The sequence below is a fragment of the Chiloscyllium punctatum genome, chromosome 13 (assembly GCF_047496795.1).
Source record: "Chiloscyllium punctatum isolate Juve2018m chromosome 13, sChiPun1.3, whole genome shotgun sequence".
Taxonomy (NCBI): domain Eukaryota; kingdom Metazoa; phylum Chordata; class Chondrichthyes; order Orectolobiformes; family Hemiscylliidae; genus Chiloscyllium; species Chiloscyllium punctatum.
In genome coordinates this window covers 111,029,163-111,052,463 of record NC_092751.1, presented here as the reverse complement: position 1 = coordinate 111,052,463, position 23,301 = coordinate 111,029,163, and positions in this window count along the sequence as shown.

Genomic DNA, 23,301 nt, shown 5'->3' with positions numbered 1-23,301 from the left:
GAGGTGCTGAAACAGAGGGGCTGATACAGAGGGCGAGAAACAGAGGGGCTGAAACAGAGGCTGTGAAACAGAGGGGCTGAAACAGTGGGCGAGACGCAGAGTGGCTGAAACAGACGGGCTGAAACAGAGGGGCTGAAAAAGAGGGCGAAAAACAGAGGAGCTGAAACAGAGGCCGAGAAACAGAGGGGCTGAAACAGAGGGGCTGAATCAGAGGGGCTGAATGAGTGTGGCTGAATCAGAGGGGCTGAAACAGAGTGGCTGAAACAGAGGGGCTGAAACAGAGGGGCTGAAACAGAGGGCGAGTAACAGAGGGCGAGAAACAGAGGGGCTGAAACAGAGGGGCTGAAACAGAGGGGCTGATACAGAGGGACTGAAACAGAGGGGCTGAATCAGAGGGACTGAAACAGAGGGTGAGAAACAGAGGGGCTGAAACAGTGGGCGAGAAACAGAGTGGCTGAAACAGACGGGCTGAAACAGAGGGGCTGAAAAAGAGGGCGAAAAACAGAGGGGCTGAAACAGAGGCCGAGAAACAGAGGGGCTGAAACAGAGGGGCTGAATCAGAGGGGCTGAATGAGTGTGGCTGAATCAGAGGGGCTGAAACAGTGTGGCTGAAACAGAGGGGCTGAAACAGAGGGGCTGGAACAGAGGGGGAGAAACAGAGGGGCTGAAACAGAGGGGCTGAATCAGAGGGGCTGAAACAGAGGGCGAGAAACAGAGGGGCTGAAACAGAGGGCGAGAAACAGAGGGGCAGAAACAGAGGGGCTGAAACAGAGGGGCTGAAACAGAGGGGCTGAAACAGAGGGCGAGAAACAGAGAGGCTGAAACGGTGGGCGAGAAACAGAGGGGCTGAAACAGAGGGCGAGAAACAGAGGGGCTGAAACAGAGGGCGAGAAACAGAGGGGCTGAAACAGAGGGGCTGAAACAGAGGGGCTGAAACAGAGGGCGAGAAACAGAGGGGCTGAAACAGAGGGCGAGAAACAGAGGGCGAGAAACAGAGGGGCTAAAACACAGGGCCTGAAAAAGAGGGCGAGAAACAGAGGGGCTGAAACAGAGGGCGAGAAACCGAGGGGCTGAAACAGAGGGCGAGAAACAAAGGGGCTGAAACAGAGGGGCTGAAACAGAGGGGCTGAAACAGAGCAGCTGAATCAGAGGGGCTGATTCAGAGGGGCTGAAACAGAGGGGCTGAATCAGAGGGGCTGAAACAGAGGGCGAGAAACAGAGGGGCTGAAACAGAGGGCGAGAAACAGAGGGGCAGAAACAGAGGGCGAGAAACAGCGTGGCTGAAACAGAGGGGCTGAAACAGAGAGCGCGAAACAGAGGGACTGAAACAGAGGGCGAGAAACAGAGGGGCTGAAACAGAGGGGCTGAAACAGAGGGGCTAACTCAGAGGGACAGAAACAGAGGGCGAGAAACAGAGGGGCTGAAACAGAGGGCGAGAAACAGAGGGACAGAAACAGAGGGCGAGAAACAGAGGGGCTGAAACAGAGGGGCTGAAACAGAGGGCGAGAAACAGAGGGGCTGAAACAGAGGGCGAGAAACAGACGGTCTGAAACAGAGGGGCTGAAACAGAAGGGCTGAACCAGAGGGGCTGAAACAGAGGGCGAGAAACAGAGGGGCTGAATCAGAGGGTCTGAATTAGAGGGGCTGAAACAGAGGGGCTGAAACAGAGGGCGAGAAACAGAGGGGCTGAAACAGAGGGCGAGTAACAGAGGGCGAGAAACAGAGGGGCTGAAACAGAGGTGCTGAAACAGAGGGGCTGATACAGAGGGCGAGAAACAGAGGGGCTGAAACAGAGGCTGAGAAACAGAGGGGCTGAAACAGTGGGCGAGACGCAGAGTGGCTGAAACAGACGGGCTGAAACAGAGGGGCTGAAAAAGAGGGCGAAAAACAGAGGAGCTGAAACAGAGGCCGAGAAACAGAGGGGCTGAAACAGAGGGGCTGAATCAGAGGGGCTGAATGAGTGTGGCTGAATCAGAGGGGCTGAAACAGAGTGGCTGAAACAGAGGGGCTGAAACAGAGGGGCTGGAACAGAGGGGGAGAAACAGAGGGGCTGAAACAGAGGGGCTGAATCAGAGGGGCTGAAACAGAGGGCGAGAAACAGAGGGGCAGAAACAGAGGGCGAGAAACAGAGGGGCTGAAACAGAGGGGCTGAAACAGAGGGCGAAAAACAGAGGGGCTGAAACAGAGGGCTAGAAACAGAGGGTGATAAACAGAGGGCGAGAAACAGAGGGGATGAAACAGAGGGGCTGAAACAGAGGGGCTGAAACAGAGGGGCTGAATCAGAGGGGCTGAAACAGAGGGGCTGAATCAGAGGGGCTGAATCAGAAGGCGAGAAACAGAGGGGCTGAAACAGAGGGCGAGAAACAGAGGGGCTGAAACAGAGGGGCTGAAACAGAGGGCGAGAAACAGAGGGGCCGAAACAGAGGGGCTGAAACAGAGCGGCTGAAACAGAGAGGCGAGAAACAGAGGGGCTGAAACAGAGGGCGAGAAACAGAGGGGCTGAAACAGAGGGCGAGAAACAGAGGGGCTGAAACAGAGGTGCTGAAACAGAGGGGCTGAAACAGAGGGCGAGAAACAGAGGGGCTGAAACAGAGGGCGAGAAACAGTGGGGCTGAATCAGAGGGCGAGAAACAGAGGGGCTGAAACAGAGGGGCTGAAACAGAGGACGAGAAACAGAGGGGCTGAATCAGAGGGGCTGAATCAGAGGGGCTGAAACAGAGGGGCTGAAACAGAGGGCGAGAAACAAACGGGCTCAAACAGCGGGCGAGAAACAGAGGGCGGGAAACAGAGGGGCTGAAACAGAGTGGCTGAAACAGGGGGCAAGAAACAGAGGGGCTGAAACAGAGGGCGAGAAACAGAGGGGCTGAAACAGAGGGGCTGAAACAGAGGGGCTGAATCAGAGGGGCTGAAACAGAGGGGCTGAATCAGAGGGGCTGAAACAGAGGGCGAGAAACAGAGGGGCTGAAGCAGAGGGCGAGAAACAGAGGGGCAGAAACAGAGGGGCTGAAACAGAGGGGCTGAAACAGAGGGGCTGAAACAGAGGGCGAGAAACAGAGAGGCTGAAACGGTGGGCGAGAAACAGAGGGGCTGAAACAGAGGGCGAGAAACAGAGGAGCTGAAACAGAGGGCGAGAAACAGAGGGGCTTAAACAGAGGGGCTGAAACAGAGGGGCTGAAACAGAGGGCGAGAAACAGAGGGGCTGAAACAGAGGGCGAGAAACAGAGGGCGAGAAACAGAGGGGCTAAAACACAGGGCCTGAAACAGAGGGCGAGAAACAGAGGGGCTGAAACAGAGGGCGAGAAACCGAGGGGCTGAAACAGAGGGCGAGAAACAAAGGGGCTGAAACAGAGGGGCTGAAACAGAGGGGCTGAAATAGAGCAGCTGAATCAGAGGGGCTGATTCAGAGGGGCTGAAACATAGGGGCTGAATCAGAGGGGCTGAAACAGAGGGCGAGAAACAGAGGGGCTGAAACAGAGGGCGAGAAACAGAGGGGCAGAAACAGAGGGCGAGAAACAGCGTGGCTGAAACAGAGGGGCTGAAACAGAGAGCGCGAAACAGAGGGGCTGAAACAGAGGGCGAGAAACAGAGGGGCTGAAACAGAGGGGCTGAAACAGAGGGGCTAACTCAGAGGGACAGAAACAGAGGGCGAGAAACAGAGGGGCTGAAACAGAGGGCGAGAAACAGAGGGGCTGAAACAGAGGGGCTGAAACAGAGGGGCTGAAACAGAGGGCGAGAAACAGAGGGGCTGAAACAGAGGGCGAGAAACAGAGGGGCTGAAACAGAGGGGCTGAAACAGAAGGGCTGAATCAGAGGGGCTGAAACAGAGTGGCTGAAACAGAGGGGCTGAAACAGAGGGGCTGGAACAGAGGGGGAGAAACAGAGGGGCTAAAACAGAGGGGCTGAATCAGAGGGGCTGAAACAGAGGGCGAGAAACAGAGGGGCTGAAACAGAGGGGCTGAAACAGAGGGCGAGAAACAGAGGGGCTGAAACAGAGGGCGAGAAACAGACGGTCTGAAACAGAGGGGCTGAAACAGAAGGGCTGAACCAGAGGGGCTGAAACAGAGGGCGAGAAACAGAGGGGCTGAATCAGAGGGTCTGAATTAGAGGGGCTGAAACAGAGGGGCTGAAACAGAGGGCGAGAAACAGAGGGGCTGAAACAGAGGGCGAGTAACAGAGGGCGAGAAACAGAGGGGCTGAAACAGAGGTGCTGAAACAGAGGGGCTGATACAGAGGGCGAGAAACAGAGGGGCTGAAACAGAGGCTGAGAAACAGAGGGGCTGAAACAGTGGGCGAGACGCAGAGTGGCTGAAACAGACGGGCTGAAACAGAGGGGCTGAAAAAGAGGGCGAAAAACAGAGGAGCTGAAACAGAGGCCGAGAAACAGAGGGGCTAAAACAGAGGGGCTGAATCAGAGGGGCTGAATGAGTGTGGCTGAATCAGAGGGGCTGAAACAGAGTGGCTGAAACAGAGGGGCTGAAACAGAGGGGCTGGAACAGAGGGGGAGAAACAGAGGGGCTGAAACAGAGGGGCTGAATCAGAGGGGCTGAAACAGAGGGCGAGAAACAGAGGGGCAGAAACAGAGGGCGAGAAACAGAGGGGCTGAAACAGAGGGGCTGAAACAGAGGGCGAAAAACCGAGGGGCTGAAACAGAGGGCTAGAAACAGAGGGTGATAAACAGAGGGCGAGAAACAGAGGGGATGAAACAGAGGGGCTGAAACAGAGGGGCTGAAACAGAGGGGCTGAATCAGAGGGGCTGAAACAGAGGGGCTGAATCAGAGGGGCTGAATCAGAAGGCGAGAAACAGAGGGGCTGAAACAGAGGGCGAGAAACAGAGAGCGCGAAACAGAGGGGCTGAAACAGAGGGCGAGAAACAGAGGGGCTGAAACAGAGGGGCTGAAACAGAGGGGCTAACTCAGAGGGACAGAAACAGAGGGCGAGAAACAGAGGGGCTGAAACAGAGGGCGAGAAACAGAGGGACAGAAACAGAGGGCGAGAAACAGAGGGGCTGAAACAGAGGGGCTGAAACAGAGGGCGAGAAACAGAGGGGCTGAAACAGAGGGCGAGAAACAGACGGTCTGAAACAGAGGGGCTGAAACAGAAGGGCTGAACCAGAGGGGCTGAAACAGAGGGCGAGAAACAGAGGGGCTGAATCAGAGGGTCTGAATTAGAGGGGCTGAAACAGAGGGGCTGAAACAGAGGGCGAGAAACAGAGGGGCTGAAACAGAGGGCGAGTAACAGAGGGCGAGATACAGAGGGGCTGAAACAGAGGTGCTGAAACAGAGGGGCTGATACAGAGGGCGAGAAACAGAGGGGCTGAAACAGAGGCTGAGAAACAGAGGGGCTGAAACAGAGGACGAGAAACAGAGGGGCTGAATCAGAGGGGCTGAATCAGAGGGGCTGAAACAGAGGGGCTGAAACAGAGGGCGAGAAACAAACGGGCTCAAACAGCGGGCGAGAAACAGAGGGCGAGAGACAGAGGGGCTGAAACAGAGTGGCTGAAACAGACGGGCTGAAACAGAGAGCCTGAAACAGGGGGCAAGAAACAGAGGGGCTGAAACAGAGGGCGAGAAACAGAGGGGCTGAAACAGAGGGGCTGAAACTGAGGGGCTGAATCAGAGGGGCTGAAACAGAGGGGCTGAATCAGAGGGGCTGAAACAGAGGGCGAGAAACAGAGGGGCTGAAGCAGAGGGCGAGAAACAGAGGGGCTGAAACAGAGGGCGAGAAACAGAGGGGCTGAAACAGAGGGGCTGAAACAGAGGGGCTGAAACAGAGAGGCTGAAACAGAGGGCGAGAAACAGAGAGGCTGAAACAGAGGGCGAGAAACAGAGGGGCTGAAACAGAGGGCGAGAAACAGAGGGGCTGAAACAGAGGGGCTGAAACAGAGGGCGAGAAACAGAGGGGCTGACACAGAGGGCGAGAAACAGAGGGCGAGAAACAGAGGGACTGAAACAGAGGGGCTGAAGCACAGGGGCTGAAACAGAGGGCGAGAAACAGAGAAGCTGAAACAGAGGGGCTGAAACAGAGGGCGAGAAACAGAGGGCCTGACACAGACGGCGAGAAACAGAGGGCGAGAAACAGAGGGACTGAAACAGAGGGGCTGAAGCACAGGGGCTGAAACAGAGGGCGAGAAACAGAGAAGCTGAAACAGAGGGCGAGAAACAGAGGGGCTGAAACAGAGGGGCTGAAACAGAGGGGCTGAAACAGAGGGCGAGAAATAGAGGGGCTGAAACAGAGGGGCTGAAACAGAGGGCGAGATACAGAGGGGCTGAAACAGAGGGGCTGAAACAGGGGGCGTGAAACAGAGGGGCTGAAACAGAGGGCGAGAAACAGAGGGGCTGAATCAGAGGGGCTGAAACAGCGGGCGAGAATCAGAGGGGCTGAAACAGATGGCGAGAAACAGATGGGCGGAAACAGAGGGCGAGAAACAGAGGGGCTGAAACAGAGGGGCTGAAACAGAGGGGCTGAATCAGAGGGGCTGATTCAGAGGGGCTGAAACAGAGGGGCTGAATCAGAGGGGCTGAAACAGAGGGCGAGAAACAGAGGGGCTGAAACAGAGGGGCTGAAACAGAGGGGCTGAAACAGAGGGCGAGGAACAGGGTGGCTGAAACAGAGGGGCTGAAACAGAAGCACGAAATAGAGGGGCTGAAACAGAGGGCGAGAAACAGAGGGGCTGAAACAGAGGGGCTGAAACAGAGGGGCTAAATCAGAGGGGCAGAAACAGAGGGCGAGAAACAGAGGGGCTGAAACAGAGGTCGAGAAACAGAGGGGTTGAAACAGAGGGGCTGAAACAGAGGGGCTGAAACAGAGGGGCTGAAACAGAGGGCGAGAAACTGAGGGGCTGAAACAGAGGGGCTGAAACAGAAGGCCTGAAACAGAGGGGCTGAAACAGAGGGCGAGAAACAGAGGGGCTGAAACAGAGGGGCTGAAACAGAGGGGCTGAAACAGAGGGGCTGAAACAGAGGGCGAGAAACCGAGGGGCTGAAACAGAGGGGCTGAAACAGAAGGACTGAAACAGAGGGGCTGAAACAGAGGGCGAGAAACAGTGGGGCTGAAACAGGCGCTGAAACAGAGGGGCTGAAACAGAGGGGCTGAAACAGAGGGGCTAACTCAGAGGGACAGAAACAGAGGGCGAGAAACAGAGGGGCTGAAACAGAGGGCGAGAAACAGAGGGGCTGAAACAGAGGGGCTGAAACAGAGGGGCTGAAACAGAGGGCGAGAAACAGAGGGGCTGAAACAGAGGGCGAGAAACAGAGGGGCTGAAACAGAGGGGCTGAAACAGAAGGGCTGAATCAGAGGGGCTGAAACAGAGTGGCTGAAACAGAGGGGCTGAAACAGAGGGGCTGGAACAGAGGGGGAGAAACAGAGGGGCTAAAACAGAGGGGCTGAATCAGAGGGGCTGAAACAGAGGCCGAGAAACAGAGGGGCTGAAACAGAGGGGCTGAATCAGAGGGGCTGAATGAGTGTGGCTGAATCAGAGGGGCTGAAACAGAGTGGCTGAAACAGAGGGGCTGAAACAGAGGGGCTGGAACAGAGGGGGAGAAACAGAGGGGCTGAAACAGAGGGGCTGAATCAGAGGGGCTGAAACAGAGGGCGAGAAACAGAGGGGCAGAAACAGAGGGCGAGAAACAGAGGGGCTGAAACAGAGGGGCTGAAACAGAGGGCGAAAAACCGAGGGGCTGAAACAGAGGGCTAGAAACAGAGGGTGATAAACAGAGGGCGAGAAACAGAGGGGATGAAACAGAGGGGCTGAAACAGAGGGGCTGAAACAGAGGGGCTGAATCAGAGGGGCTGAAACAGAGGGGCTGAATCAGAGGGGCTGAATCAGAAGGCGAGAAACAGAGGGGCTGAAACAGAGGGCGAGAAACAGAGGGGCTGAAACAGAGGGGCTGAAACAGAGGGCGAGAAACAGAGGGGCCGAAACAGAGGGGCTGAAACAGAGCGGCTGAAACAGAGAGGCGAGAAACAGAGGGGCTGAAACAGAGGGCGAGAAACAGAGGGGCTGAAACAGAGGGCGAGAAACAGAGGGGCTGAAACAGAGGTGCTGAAACAGAGGGGCTGAAACAGAGGGCGAGAAACAGAGGGGCTGAAACAGAGGGCGAGAAACAGTGGGGCTGAATCAGAGGGCGAGAAACAGAGGGGCTGAAACAGAGGGGCTGAAACAGAGGACGAGAAACAGAGGGGCTGAATCAGAGGGGCTGAATCAGAGGGGCTGAAACAGAGGGGCTGAAACAGAGGGCGAGAAACAAACGGGCTCAAACAGCGGGCGAGAAACAGAGGGCGGGAAACAGAGGGGCTGAAACAGAGTGGCTGAAACAGGGGGCAAGAAACAGAGGGGCTGAAACAGAGGGCGAGAAACAGAGGGGCTGAAACAGAGGGGCTGAAACAGAGGGGCTGAATCAGAGGGGCTGAAACAGAGGGGCTGAATCAGAGGGGCTGAAACAGAGGGCGAGAAACAGAGGGGCTGAAGCAGAGGGCGAGAAACAGAGGGGCAGAAACAGAGGGGCTGAAACAGAGGGGCTGAAACAGAGGGGCTGAAACAGAGGGCGAGAAACAGAGAGGCTGAAACGGTGGGCGAGAAACAGAGGGGCTGAAACAGAGGGCGAGAAACAGAGGAGCTGAAACAGAGGGCGAGAAACAGAGGGGCTTAAACAGAGGGGCTGAAACAGAGGGGCTGAAACAGAGGGCGAGAAACAGAGGGGCTGAAACAGAGGGCGAGAAACAGAGGGCGAGAAACAGAGGGGCTAAAACACAGGGCCTGAAACAGAGGGCGAGAAACAGAGGGGCTGAAACAGAGGGCGAGAAACCGAGGGGCTGAAACAGAGGGCGAGAAACAAAGGGGCTGAAACAGAGGGGCTGAAACAGAGGGGCTGAAATAGAGCAGCTGAATCAGAGGGGCTGATTCAGAGGGGCTGAAACATAGGGGCTGAATCAGAGGGGCTGAAACAGAGGGCGAGAAACAGAGGGGCTGAAACAGAGGGCGAGAAACAGAGGGGCAGAAACAGAGGGCGAGAAACAGCGTGGCTGAAACAGAGGGGCTGAAACAGAGAGCGCGAAACAGAGGGGCTGAAACAGAGGGCGAGAAACAGAGGGGCTGAAACAGAGGGGCTGAAACAGAGGGGCTAACTCAGAGGGACAGAAACAGAGGGCGAGAAACAGAGGGGCTGAAACAGAGGGCGAGAAACAGAGGGGCTGAAACAGAGGGGCTGAAACAGAGGGGCTGAAACAGAGGGCGAGAAACAGAGGGGCTGAAACAGAGGGCGAGAAACAGAGGGGCTGAAACAGAGGGGCTGAAACAGAAGGGCTGAATCAGAGGGGCTGAAACAGAGTGGCTGAAACAGAGGGGCTGAAACAGAGGGGCTGGAACAGAGGGGGAGAAACAGAGGGGCTAAAACAGAGGGGCTGAATCAGAGGGGCTGAAACAGAGGGCGAGAAACAGAGGGGCTGAAACAGAGGGGCTGAAACAGAGGGCGAGAAACAGAGGGGCTGAAACAGAGGGCGAGAAACAGACGGTCTGAAACAGAGGGGCTGAAACAGAAGGGCTGAACCAGAGGGGCTGAAACAGAGGGCGAGAAACAGAGGGGCTGAATCAGAGGGTCTGAATTAGAGGGGCTGAAACAGAGGGGCTGAAACAGAGGGCGAGAAACAGAGGGGCTGAAACAGAGGGCGAGTAACAGAGGGCGAGAAACAGAGGGGCTGAAACAGAGGTGCTGAAACAGAGGGGCTGATACAGAGGGCGAGAAACAGAGGGGCTGAAACAGAGGCTGAGAAACAGAGGGGCTGAAACAGTGGGCGAGACGCAGAGTGGCTGAAACAGACGGGCTGAAACAGAGGGGCTGAAAAAGAGGGCGAAAAACAGAGGAGCTGAAACAGAGGCCGAGAAACAGAGGGGCTAAAACAGAGGGGCTGAATCAGAGGGGCTGAATGAGTGTGGCTGAATCAGAGGGGCTGAAACAGAGTGGCTGAAACAGAGGGGCTGAAACAGAGGGGCTGGAACAGAGGGGGAGAAACAGAGGGGCTGAAACAGAGGGGCTGAATCAGAGGGGCTGAAACAGAGGGCGAGAAACAGAGGGGCAGAAACAGAGGGCGAGAAACAGAGGGGCTGAAACAGAGGGGCTGAAACAGAGGGCGAAAAACCGAGGGGCTGAAACAGAGGGCTAGAAACAGAGGGTGATAAACAGAGGGCGAGAAACAGAGGGGATGAAACAGAGGGGCTGAAACAGAGGGGCTGAAACAGAGGGGCTGAATCAGAGGGGCTGAAACAGAGGGGCTGAATCAGAGGGGCTGAATCAGAAGGCGAGAAACAGAGGGGCTGAAACAGAGGGCGAGAAACAGAGAGCGCGAAACAGAGGGGCTGAAACAGAGGGCGAGAAACAGAGGGGCTGAAACAGAGGGGCTGAAACAGAGGGGCTAACTCAGAGGGACAGAAACAGAGGGCGAGAAACAGAGGGGCTGAAACAGAGGGCGAGAAACAGAGGGACAGAAACAGAGGGCGAGAAACAGAGGGGCTGAAACAGAGGGGCTGAAACAGAGGGCGAGAAACAGAGGGGCTGAAACAGAGGGCGAGAAACAGACGGTCTGAAACAGAGGGGCTGAAACAGAAGGGCTGAACCAGAGGGGCTGAAACAGAGGGCGAGAAACAGAGGGGCTGAATCAGAGGGTCTGAATTAGAGGGGCTGAAACAGAGGGGCTGAAACAGAGGGCGAGAAACAGAGGGGCTGAAACAGAGGGCGAGTAACAGAGGGCGAGATACAGAGGGGCTGAAACAGAGGTGCTGAAACAGAGGGGCTGATACAGAGGGCGAGAAACAGAGGGGCTGAAACAGAGGCTGAGAAACAGAGGGGCTGAAACAGAGGACGAGAAACAGAGGGGCTGAATCAGAGGGGCTGAATCAGAGGGGCTGAAACAGAGGGGCTGAAACAGAGGGCGAGAAACAAACGGGCTCAAACAGCGGGCGAGAAACAGAGGGCGAGAGACAGAGGGGCTGAAACAGAGTGGCTGAAACAGACGGGCTGAAACAGAGAGCCTGAAACAGGGGGCAAGAAACAGAGGGGCTGAAACAGAGGGCGAGAAACAGAGGGGCTGAAACAGAGGGGCTGAAACTGAGGGGCTGAATCAGAGGGGCTGAAACAGAGGGGCTGAATCAGAGGGGCTGAAACAGAGGGCGAGAAACAGAGGGGCTGAAGCAGAGGGCGAGAAACAGAGGGGCTGAAACAGAGGGCGAGAAACAGAGGGGCTGAAACAGAGGGGCTGAAACAGAGAGGCTGAAACAGAGGGCGAGAAACAGAGAGGCTGAAACAGAGGGCGAGAAACAGAGGGGCTGAAACAGAGGGCGAGAAACAGAGGGGCTGAAACAGAGGGGCTGAAACAGAGGGCGAGAAACAGAGGGGCTGACACAGAGGGCGAGAAACAGAGGGCGAGAAACAGAGGGACTGAAACAGAGGGGCTGAAGCACAGGGGCTGAAACAGAGGGCGAGAAACAGAGAAGCTGAAACAGAGGGGCTGAAACAGAGGGCGAGAAACAGAGGGCCTGACACAGAGGGCGAGAAACAGAGGGCGAGAAACAGAGGGACTGAAACAGAGGGGCTGAAGCACAGGGGCTGAAACAGAGGGCGAGAAACAGAGAAGCTGAAGCACAGGGGCTGAAACAGAGGGCGAGAAACAGAGAAGCTGAAACAGAGGGCGAGAAACAGAGGGGCTGAAACAGAGGGGCTGAAACAGAGGGGCTGAAACAGAGGGCGAGAAATAGAGGGGCTGAAACAGAGGGGCTGAAACAGAGGGCGAGATACAGAGGGGCTGAAACAGAGGGGCTGAAACAGGGGGCGTGAAACAGAGGGGCTGAAACAGAGGGCGAGAAACAGAGGGGCTGAATCAGAGGGGCTGAAACAGCGGGCGAGAATCAGAGGGGCTGAAACAGATGGCGAGAAACAGATGGGCGGAAACAGAGGGCGAGAAACAGAGGGGCTGAAACAGAGGGGCTGAAACAGAGGGGCTGAATCAGAGGGGCTGATTCAGAGGGGCTGAAACAGAGGGGCTGAATCAGAGGGGCTGAAACAGAGGGCGAGAAACAGAGGGGCTGAAACAGAGGGGCTGAAACAGAGGGGCTGAAACAGAGGGCGAGAAACAGGGTGGCTGAAACAGAGGGGCTGAAACAGAAGCACGAAATAGAGGGGCTGAAACAGAGGGCGAGAAACAGAGGGGCTGAAACAGAGGGGCTGAAACAGAGGGGCTAAATCAGAGGGGCAGAAACAGAGGGCGAGAAACAGAGGGGCTGAAACAGAGGTCGAGAAACAGAGGGGTTGAAACAGAGGGGCTGAAACAGAGGGGCTGAAACAGAGGGGCTGAAACAGAGGGCGAGAAACTGAGGGGCTGAAACAGAGGGGCTGAAACAGAAGGCCTGAAACAGAGGGGCTGAAACAGAGGGCGAGAAACAGAGGGGCTGAAACAGAGGGCGAGAAACAGAGGGGCTGAAACAGAGGGGCTGAAACAGAGGGGCTGAAACAGAGGGGCTGAAACAGAGGGCGAGAAACCGAGGGGCTGAAACAGAGGGGCTGAAACAGAAGGACTGAAACAGAGGGGCTGAAACAGAGGGCGAGAAACAGTGGGGCTGAAACAGGCGCTGAAACAGAGGGGCTGAAACAGAGGGCGAGAAACAGAGGGGCTGAAACAGAGGGGCTGAAACAGAGGGCGAGAAACAGAGGGGCTGAATCAGAGGGGCTGAATCAGAGGGGCTGAAACAGAGGTGCTGAAACAGAGGGGCTGAAACAGAGGGGCTGAAACAGAGGGTCTAAAACAGAGGGGTTGAAACAGAGGGCGAGAAACAGAGGGGCTGAATCAGAGGGGCTGAATCAGAGGGGCTGAAACAGAGGGGCTGAAACAGAGGGGCTGAAACAGAGGGGCTGAAACAGAGGGGCTGAAACAGAGGGCGAGAAACTGAGGGGCTGAAACAAAGGGGCTGAAACAGAAGGACTGAAACAGAGGGGCTGAAACAGAGGTCGAGAAACAGAGGGGCTGAAACAGAGGGGCTGAAACAGAGGGGCTGAAACATAGGGGCTGAAACAGAGGGCGAGAAACAGAGGGGCTGAAACAGAAGGACTGAAACAGAGGGGCTGAAACAGAGGGCGAGAAACAGTGGGGCTGAAACAGGCGCTGAAACAGAGGGGCTGAAACAGAGGGCGAGTAACAGAGGGGCTGAAACAGAGGGGCTGAAACAGAGGCGCTGAAACAGAGGGTCTAAAACAGAGGGGCTGAAACAGAGGGCGAGAAACAGAGGGGCTGAATCAGAGGGGCTGAAACAGAGGGGCTGAAACAGAGGGGCTGAAACAGACGGCGAGAAACAAATGGACTGAAACAGCGGGCGAGAAAGAGAGGGCGAGAAACAGAGGGGCTGAAACAGAGGGGCTGAAACAGACGGGCTGAAACAGAGAGCCTGAAACAGAGGGCGAGAAACAGAGGGGCTGAAACAGAGGGCGAAAAACAGAGGGGCTGAAACAGATGGCGAGAAACAGATGGTGAGAAACAGAGCGCGAGAATCAGAGGGGATGAAACAGAGGGGCTGAAACAGAGGGGCTAACTCAGAGGGACAGAAACAGAGGGCGAGAAACAGAGGGGCTGAAACAGAGGGCGAGAAACAGAGGGGCTGAAACAGAGGGGCTGAAACAGAGGGGCTGAAACAGAGGGCGAGAAACAGAGGGGCTGAAACAGAGGGCGAGAAACAGAGGGGCTGAAACAGAGGGGCTGAAACAGAAGGGCTGAATCAGAGGGGCTGAAACAGAGTGGCTGAAACAGAGGGGCTGAAACAGAGGGGCTGGAACAGAGGGGGAGAAACAGAGGGGCTAAAACAGAGGGGCTGAATCAGAGGGGCTGAAACAGAGGGCGAGAAACAGAGGGGCTGAAACAGAGGGGCTGAAACAGAGGGCGAGAAACAGAGGGGCTGAAACAGAGGGCGAGAAACAGACGGTCTGAAACAGAGGGGCTGAAACAGAAGGGCTGAACCAGAGGGGCTGAAACAGAGGGCGAGAAACAGAGGGGCTGAATCAGAGGGTCTGAATTAGAGGGGCTGAAACAGAGGGGCTGAAACAGAGGGCGAGAAACAGAGGGGCTGAAACAGAGGGCGAGTAACAGAGGGCGAGAAACAGAGGGGCTGAAACAGAGGTGCTGAAACAGAGGGGCTGATACAGAGGGCGAGAAACAGAGGGGCTGAAACAGAGGCTGAGAAACAGAGGGGCTGAAACAGTGGGCGAGACGCAGAGTGGCTGAAACAGACGGGCTGAAACAGAGGGGCTGAAAAAGAGGGCGAAAAACAGAGGAGCTGAAACAGAGGCCGAGAAACAGAGGGGCTAAAACAGAGGGGCTGAATCAGAGGGGCTGAATGAGTGTGGCTGAATCAGAGGGGCTGAAACAGAGTGGCTGAAACAGAGGGGCTGAAACAGAGGGGCTGGAACAGAGGGGGAGAAACAGAGGGGCTGAAACAGAGGGGCTGAATCAGAGGGGCTGAAACAGAGGGCGAGAAACAGAGGGGCAGAAACAGAGGGCGAGAAACAGAGGGGCTGAAACAGAGGGGCTGAAACAGAGGGCGAAAAACCGAGGGGCTGAAACAGAGGGCTAGAAACAGAGGGTGATAAACAGAGGGCGAGAAACAGAGGGGATGAAACAGAGGGGCTGAAACAGAGGGGCTGAAACAGAGGGGCTGAATCAGAGGGGCTGAAACAGAGGGGCTGAATCAGAGGGGCTGAATCAGAAGGCGAGAAACAGAGGGGCTGAAACAGAGGGCGAGAAACAGAGAGCGCGAAACAGAGGGGCTGAAACAGAGGGCGAGAAACAGAGGGGCTGAAACAGAGGGGCTGAAACAGAGGGGCTAACTCAGAGGGACAGAAACAGAGGGCGAGAAACAGAGGGGCTGAAACAGAGGGCGAGAAACAGAGGGACAGAAACAGAGGGCGAGAAACAGAGGGGCTGAAACAGAGGGGCTGAAACAGAGGGCGAGAAACAGAGGGGCTGAAACAGAGGGCGAGAAACAGACGGTCTGAAACAGAGGGGCTGAAACAGAAGGGCTGAACCAGAGGGGCTGAAACAGAGGGCGAGAAACAGAGGGGCTGAATCAGAGGGTCTGAATTAGAGGGGCTGAAACAGAGGGGCTGAAACAGAGGGCGAGAAACAGAGGGGCTGAAACAGAGGGCGAGTAACAGAGGGCGAGATACAGAGGGGCTGAAACAGAGGTGCTGAAACAGAGGGGCTGATACAGAGGGCGAGAAACAGAGGGGCTGAAACAGAGGCTGAGAAACAGAGGGGCTGAAACAGAGGACGAGAAACAGAGGGGCTGAATCAGAGGGGCTGAATCAGAGGGGCTGAAACAGAGGGGCTGAAACAGAGGGCGAGAAACAAACGGGCTCAAACAGCGGGCGAGAAACAGAGGGCGAGAGACAGAGGGGCTGAAACAGAGTGGCTGAAACAGACGGGCTGAAACAGAGAGCCTGAAACAGGGGGCAAGAAACAGAGGGGCTGAAACAGAGGGCGAGAAACAGAGGGGCTGAAACAGAGGGGCTGAAACTGAGGGGCTGAATCAGAGGGGCTGAAACAGAGGGGCTGAATCAGAGGGGCTGAAACAGAGGGCGAGAAACAGAGGGGCTGAAGCAGAGGGCGAGAAACAGAGGGGCTGAAACAGAGGGCGAGAAACAGAGGGGCTGAAACAGAGGGGCTGAAACAGAGAGGCTGAAACAGAGGGCGAGAAACAGAGAGGCTGAAACAGAGGGCGAGAAACAGAGGGGCTGAAACAGAGGGCGAGAAACAGAGGGGCTGAAACAGAGGGGCTGAAACAGAGGGCGAGAAACAGAGGGGCTGACACAGAGGGCGAGAAACAGAGGGCGAGAAACAGAGGGACTGAAACAGAGGGGCTGAAGCACAGGGGCTGAAACAGAGGGCGAGAAACCGAGAAGCTGAAACAGAGGGGCTGAAACAGAGGGCGAGAAACAGAGGGCCTGACACAGAGGGCGAGAAACAGAGGGCGAGAAACAGAGGGACTGAAACAGAGGGGCTGAAGCACAGGGGCTGAAACAGAGGGCGAGAAACAGAGAAGCTGAAGCACAGGGGCTGAAACAGAGGGCGAGAAACAGAGAAGCTGAAACAGAGGGCGAGAAACAGAGGGGCTGAAACAGAGGGGCTGAAACAGAGGGGCTGAAACAGAGGGCGAGAAATAGAGGGGCTGAAACAGAGGGGCTGAAACAGAGGGCGAGATACAGAGGGGCTGAAACAGAGGGGCTGAAACAGGGGGCGTGAAACAGAGGGGCTGAAACAGAGGGCGAGAAACAGAGGGGCTGAATCAGAGGGGCTGAAACAGCGGGCGAGAATCAGAGGGGCTGAAACAGATGGCGAGAAACAGATGGGCGGAAACAGAGGGCGAGAAACAGAGGGGCTGAAACAGAGGGGCTGAAACAGAGGGGCTGAATCAGAGGGGCTGATTCAGAGGGGCTGAAACAGAGGGGCTGAATCAGAGGGGCTGAAACAGAGGGCGAGAAACAGAGGGGCTGAAACAGAGGGGCTGAAACAGAGGGGCTGAAACAGAGGGCGAGAAACAGGGTGGCTGAAACAGAGGGGCTGAAACAGAAGCACGAAATAGAGGGGCTGAAACAGAGGGCGAGAAACAGAGGGGCTGAAACAGAGGGGCTGAAACAGAGGGGCTAAATCAGAGGGGCAGAAACAGAGGGCGAGAAACAGAGGGGCTGAAACAGAGGTCGAGAAACAGAGGGGTTGAAACAGAGGGGCTGAAACAGAGGGGCTGAAACAGAGGGGCTGAAACAGAGGGCGAGAAACTGAGGGGCTGAAACAGAGGGGCTGAAACAGAAGGCCTGAAACAGAGGGGCTGAAACAGAGGGCGAGAAACAGAGGGGCTGAAACAGAGGGCGAGAAACAGAGGGGCTGAAACAGAGGGGCTGAAACAGAGGGGCTGAAACAGAGGGGCTGAAACAGAGGGCGAGAAACCGAGGGGCTGAAACAGAGGGGCTGAAACAGAAGGACTGAAACAGAGGGGCTGAAACAGAGGGCGAGAAACAGTGGGGCTGAAACAGGCGCTGAAACAGAGGGGCTGAAACAGAGGGCGAGAAACAGAGGGGCTGAAACAGAGGGGCTGAAACAGAGGGCGAGAAACAGAGGGGCTGAATCAGAGGGGCTGAATCAGAGGGGCTGAAACAGAGGTGCTGAAACAGAGGGGCTGAAACAGAGGGGCTGAAACAGAGGGTCTAAAACAGAGGGGTTGAAACAGAGGGCGAGAAACAGAGGGGCTGAATCAGAGGGGCTGAATCAGAGGGGCTGAAACAGAGGGGCTGAAACAGAGGGGCTGAAACAGAGGGGCTGAAACAGAGGGGCTGAAACAGAGGGCGAGAAACTGAGGGGCTGAAACAAAGGGGCTGAAACAGAAGGACTGAAACAGAGGGGCTGAAACAGAGGTCGAGAAACAGAGGGGCTGAAACAGAGGGGCTGAAACAGAGGGGCTGAAACAGAGGGGCTGAAACAGAGGGCGAGAAACAGAGGGGCTGAAACAGAAGGACTGAAACAGAGGGGCTGAAACAGAGGGCGAGAAACAGTGGGGCTGAAACAGGCGCTGAAACAGAGGGGCTGAAACAGAGGGCGAGTAACAGAGGGGCTGAAACAGAGGGGCTGAAACAGAGGCGCTGAAACAGAGGGTCTAAAACAGAGGGGCTGAAACAGAGGGCGAGAAACAGAGGGGCTGAATCAGAGGGGCTGAAACAGAGGGGCTGAAACAGAGGGGCTGAAACAGACGGCGAGAAACAAATGGACTGAAACAGCGGGCGAGAAAGAGAGGGCGAGAAACAGAGGGGCTGAAACAGAGGGGCTGAAACAGACGGGCTGAAACAGAGAGCCTGAAACAGAGGGCGAGAAACAGAGGGGCTGAAACAGAGGGCGAAAAACAGAGGGGCTGAAACAGATGGCGAGAAACAGATGGTGAGAAACAGAGCGCGAGAATCAGAGGGGATGAAACAGAGGGGCTGAAACAGAGGGGCTGAAACAGAGGGGCTGAAACAGAGGGGCTGAATCAGAGGGGCTGAAACAGAGTGGCTGAATCAGAGGAGCTGAAACAGAGGGCGAGAAACAGAGGGGCTGAAACAGAGGTGCTGAAATAGAGGGGCTGAAATAGAGGGGCTGAATCAGAGGGGCTGAAACAGAGGGGCTGAATCAGAGGGGCTGAAACAGAGGGCGAGAAACAGAGGGGCTGAAACAGAGGGCGAGAAACAGAGGGGCTGAAACAGAGGGGCTGAAACAGAGGGGCTGAAACAGAGGGGCTGAAACAGAGGGCGAGAAACAGAGAGGCTGAAACGGTGGGCGAGAAACAGAGGGGCTGAAACAGAGGGCGAGAAACAGAGGGGCTGAAACAGAGGGCGAGAAACAGAGGGGCTGAAACAGAGGGGCTGAAACAGAGGGGCTGAAACAGAGGGCGAGAAACAGAGGGGCTGAAACAGAGGGCGAGAAACAGAGGGACTGAAACAGAGGGGCTGAAACACAGGGCCTGAAACAGAGGGCGAGAAACAGAGGGGCTGAAACAGAGGGCGAGAAACCGAGGGGCAGAAACAGAGGGCGAGAAACAAAGGGGCTGAAACAGAGGTGCTGAAACAGAGGGGCTGAAACAGAGCAGCTGAATCAGAGGGGCTGATTCAGAGGGGCTGAAACAGAGGGGCTGAATCAGAGGAGCTGAAACAGATGGCGAGAAACAGAGGGGCTGAAACAGAGGGCGAGAAACAGAGGGCGAGAAACAGAGGGGCTAAAACACAGGGCCTGAAACAGAGGGCGAGAAACAGAGGGGCTGAAACAGAGGGCGAGAAACAGAGGGGCTGAAACAGAGGGGCTGAAACAGAGGGCGAAAAACAGAGGGGCTGAAACAGAGGGCTAGAAACAGAGGGTGATAAACAGAGGGCGAGAAACAGAGGGGATGAAACAGAGGGGCTGAAACAGAGGGGCTGAAACAGAGGGGCTGAATCAGAGGGGCTGAAACAGAGGGGCTGAATCAGAGGGGCTGAATCAGAAGGCGAGAAACAGAGGGGCTGAAACAGAGGGCGAGAAACAGAGGGGCTGAAACAGAGGGGCTGAAACAGAGGGCGAGAAACAGAGGGGCCGAAACAGAGGGGCTGAAACAGAGCGGCTGAAACAGAGAGGCGAGAAACAGAGGGGCTGAAACAGAGGGCGAGAAACAGAGGGGCTGAAACAGAGGGCGAGAAACAGAGGGGCTGAAACAGAGGGGCTGAAACAGAGGGGCTGAAACAGAGGGCGAGAAACAGAGGGGCTGAAACAGAGGGCGAGAAACAGTGGGGCTGAATCAGAGGGCGAGAAACAGAGGACGAGAAACAGAGGGGCTGAATCAGAGGGGCTGAATCAGAGGGGCTGAAACAGAGGGGCTGAAACAGAGGGCGAGAAACAAACGGGCTCAAACAGCGGGCGAGAAACAGAGGGCGAGAGACAGAGGGGCTGAAACAGAGTGGCTGAAACAGACGGGCTGAAACAGAGAGCCTGAAACAGGGGGCAAGAAACAGAGGGGCTGAAACAGAGGGCGAGAAACAGAGGGGCTGAAACAGAGGGGCTGAAACTGAGGGGCTGAATCAGAGGGGCTGAAACAGAGGGGCTGAATCAGAGGGGCTGAAACAGAGGGCGAGAAACAGAGGGGCTGAAGCAGAGGGCGAGAAACAGAGGGGCTGAAACAGAGGGCGAGAAACAGAGGGGCTGAAACAGAGGGGCTGAAACAGAGGGGCTGAAACAGAGAGGCTGAAACAGAGGGCGAGAAACAGAGAGGCTGAAACAGAGGGCGAGAAACAGAGGGGCTGAAACAGAGGGCGAGAAACAGAGGGGCTGAAACAGAGGGGCTGAAACAGAGGGCGAGAAACAGAGGGGCTGACACAGAGGGCGAGAAACAGAGGGCGAGAAACAGAGGGACTGAAACAGAGGGGCTGAAGCACAGGGGCTGAAACAGAGGGCGAGAAACAGAGAAGCTGAAACAGAGGGGCTGAAACAGAGGGCGAGAAACAGAGGGCCTGACACAGAGGGCGAGAAACAGAGGGCGAGAAACAGAGGGACTGAAACAGAGGGGCTGAAGCACAGGGGCTGAAACAGAGGGCGAGAAACAGAGAAGCTGAAACAGTGGGCGAGAAACAGAGGGGCTGAAACAGAGGGGCTGAAACAGAGGGGCTGAAACAGAGGGCGAGAAATAGAGGGGCTGAAACAGAGGGGCTGAAACAGAGGGCGAGATACAGAGGGGCTGAAACAGAGGGGCTGAAACAGGGGGCGTGAAACAGAGGGGCTGAAACAGAGGGCGAGAAACAGAGGGGCTGAATCAGAGGGGCTGAAACAGCGGGCGAGAATCAGAGGGGCTGAAACAGAGGGCGAGAAACAGATGGGCGGAAACAGAGGGCGAGAAACAGAGGGGCTGAAACAGAGGGGCTGAAACAGAGGGGCTGAATCAGAGGGGCTGATTCAGAGGGGCTGAAACAGAGGGGCTGAATCAGAGGGGCTGAAACAGAGGGCGAGAAACAGAGGGGCTGAAACAGAGGGGCTGAAACAGAGGGGCTGAAACAGAGGGCGAGAAACAGGGTGGCTGAAACAGAGGGGCTGAAACAGAAGCACGAAATAGAGGGGCTGAAACAGAGGGCGAGAAACAGAGGGGCTGAAACAGAGGGGCTGAAACAGAGGGGCTAAATCAGAGGGGCAGAAACAGAGGGCGAGAAACAGAGGGGCTGAAACAGAGGTCGAGAAACAGAGGGGTTGAAACAGAGGGGCTGAAACAGAGGGGCTGAAACAGAGGGGCTGAAACAGAGGGCGAGAAACTGAGGGGCTGAAACAGAGGGGCTGAAACAGAAGGCCTGAAACAGAGGGGCTGAAACAGAGGGCGAGAAACAGAGGGGCTGAAACAGAGGGCGAGAAACAGAGGGGCTGAAACAGAGGGGCTGAAACAGAGGGGCTGAAACAGAGGGGCTGAAACAGAGGGCGAGAAACCGAGGGGCTGAAACAGAGGGGCTGAAACAGAAGGACTGAAACAGAGGGGCTGAAACAGAGGGCGAGAAACAGTGGGGCTGAAACAGGCGCTGAAACAGAGGGGCTGAAACAGAGGGCGAGAAACAGAGGGGCTGAAACAGAGGGGCTGAAACAGAGGGCGAGAAACAGAGGGGCTGAATCAGAGGGGCTGAATCAGAGGGGCTGAAACAGAGGGGCTGAAACAGAGGGGCTGAAACAGAGGGGCTGAAACAGAGGGTCTAAAACAGAGGGGCTGAAACAGAGGGCGAGAAACAGAGGGGCTGAATCAGAGGGGCTGAATCAGAGGGGCTGAAACAAAGGGGCTGAAACAGAGGGGCTGAAACAGAGGGGCTGAAACAGAGGGGCTGAAACAGAGGGCGAGAAACTGAGGGGCTGAAACAAAGGGGCTGAAACAGAAGGACTGAAACAGAGGGGCTGAAACAGAGGTCGAGAAACAGAGGGGCTGAAACAGAGGGGCTGAAACAGAGGGGCTGAAACAGAGGGGCTGAAACAGAGGGCGAGAAACAGAGGGGCTGAAACAGAGGGGCTGAAACAGAAGGACTGAAACAGAGGGGCTGAAACAGAGGGCGAGAAACAGTGGGGCTGAAACAGGCGCTGAAACAGAGGGGCTGAAACAGAGGGCGAGTAACAGAGGGGCTGAAACAGAGGGGCTGAAACAGAGGCGCTGAAACAGAGGGTCTAAAACAGAGGGGCTGAAACAGAGGGCGAGAAACAGAGGGGCTGAATCAGAGGGGCTGAAACAGAGGGGCTGAAACAGAGGGGCTGAAACAGACGGCGAGAAACAAATGGACTGAAACAGCGGGCGAGAAAGAGAGGGCGAGAAACAGAGGGGCTGAAACAGAGGGGCTGAAACAGACGGGCTGAAACAGAGAGCCTGAAACAGAGGGCGAGAAACAGAGGGGCTGAAACAGAGGGCGAAAAACAGAGGGGCTGAAACAGATGGCGAGAAACAGATGGTGAGAAACAGAGCGCGAGAATCAGAGGGGATGAAACAGAGGGGCTGAAACAGAGGGGCTGAAACAGAGGGGCTGAAACAGAGGGGCTGAATCAAAGGGGCTGAAACAGAGTGGCTGAATCAGAGGAGCTGAAACAGAGGGCGAGAAACAGAGGGGCTGAAACAGAGGTGCTGAAATAGAGGGGCTGAAATAGAGGGGCTGAATCAGAGGGGCTGAAACAGAGGGGCTGAATCAGAGGGGCTGAAACAGAGGGCGAGAAACAGAGGGGCTGAAACAGAGGGCGAGAAACAGAGGGGCTGAAACAGAGGGGCTGAAACAGAGGGGCTGAAACAGAGGGGCTGAAACAGAGGGCGAGAAACAGAGAGGCTGAAACGGTGGGCGAGAAACAGAGGGGCTGAAACAGAGGGCGAGAAACAGAGGGGCTGAAACAGAGGGCGAGAAACAGAGGGGCTGAAACAGAGGGGCTGAAACAGAGGGGCTGAAACAGAGGGCGAGAAACAGAGGGGCTGAAACAGAGGGCGAGAAACAGAGGGACTGAAACAGAGGGGCTGAAACACAGGGCCTGAAACAGAGGGCGAGAAACAGAGGGGCTGAAACAGAGGGCGAGAAACCGAGGGGCAGAAACAGAGGGCGAGAAACAAAGGGGCTGAAACAGAGGTGCTGAAACAGAGGGGCTGAAACAGAGCAGCTGAATCAGAGGGGCTGATTCAGAGGGGCTGAAACAGAGGGGCTGAATCAGAGGAGCTGAAACAGATGGCGAGAAACAGAGGGCGAGAAACAGAGGGCGAGAAACAGAGGGGCTAAAACACAGGGCCTGAAACAGAGGGCGAGAAACAGAGGGGCTGAAACAGAGGGCGAGAAACCGAGGGGCTGAAACAGAGGGCGAGAAACAAAGGGGCTGAAACAGAGGGGCTGAAACAGAGGGGCTGAAACAGAGCAGCTGAATCAGAGGGGCTGATTCAGAGGGGCTGAAACAGAGGGGCTGAATCAGAGGGGCTGAAACAGAGGGCGAGAAACAGAGGGGCTGAAACAGAGAGGCTGAAACAGAGGGCGAGAAACAGAGAGGCTGAAACAGAGGGCGAGAAACAGAGGGGCTGAAACAGAGGGCGAGAAACAGAGGGGCTGAAACAGAGGGGCTGAAACAGAGGGCGAGAAACAGAGGGGCTGACACCGAGGGCGAGAAACAGAGGGCGAGAAACAGAGGGACTGAAACAGAGGGGCTGAAGCACAGGGGCTGAAACAGAGGGCGAGAAACAGAGAAGCTGAAACAGAGGGGCTGAAACAGAGGGCGAGAAACAGAGGGCCTGACACAGAGGGC